We start from the raw sequence: 823 nt of genomic DNA on the forward strand, positions 1-823 counted from the left end.
CTGGTACCCATCTTGGTCCGTGACCTGTGGAGACACAAGCATACCCTTGACCCCAAGTTATTAGAGGCTAGGGTCCCTCCCAAAGACCTGTATTTAAATTTGTTACCATCACTAAGGCCTGCTCTGATTCTGGCAACCGTGGCAGTGCAGAATTCATACTTTTGTAATGTTTTACTATGGGTGGTACCTCTTTGTGAGGAAAGGGTAATGCTAGGTGATTCATTATGTAAAGTGCCTTTCCCAACCTGTTCTGTGGTGTTTCCTGGGTGTCTACTGAGGCAGTAACTGGTCATCTCTGTGAGGAGCAACTGGCAGTCCAAAGGCTTAGCTGTAGGATAAGTTATCATCATGGTATGAGTGACAGCTTCTCTCCCCTCTATCCTTTGGCTATTTCAGTCAATAATGATAAAGTGTATTATGTTTCTCTGTATCACTGAATAAATCCTTAATGATAGCCAAGACTTCAGTGCACTAAGTACTGTATCACTGTTACAAGAAGGAAAGCAGGAAGACACCGTTGTTAAGAAAAATCTTGGGTGGCAAAGTCCTTTTTCACTGCCCGTTTCCTGAATGTACTTTTTAAAAGAAAATATTTAAATTTAGAAAAGTAAAGTTCCACCCTCATATTACATGGATTACTACAGCCGTGTAGGTCATAGCAAAAAAAGAATTTTGAACACTGGACAAAGCTTAACACAATACCATACCAGAACACTCAACACCTAGTAAAGTTATATTATCAATTTGTTTTTGATTTCCAAAGAGATTTCCAAGATACATCTGCAGCAGGGTTTTTTTTTCTTTTTTTTTTTCTTTTTTTTTT

This window comes from Oxyura jamaicensis, unplaced genomic scaffold, assembly GCF_011077185.1.
Source record: "Oxyura jamaicensis isolate SHBP4307 breed ruddy duck unplaced genomic scaffold, BPBGC_Ojam_1.0 oxyUn_random_OJ69018, whole genome shotgun sequence".
Lineage (NCBI taxonomy): Eukaryota > Metazoa > Chordata > Aves > Anseriformes > Anatidae > Oxyura > Oxyura jamaicensis.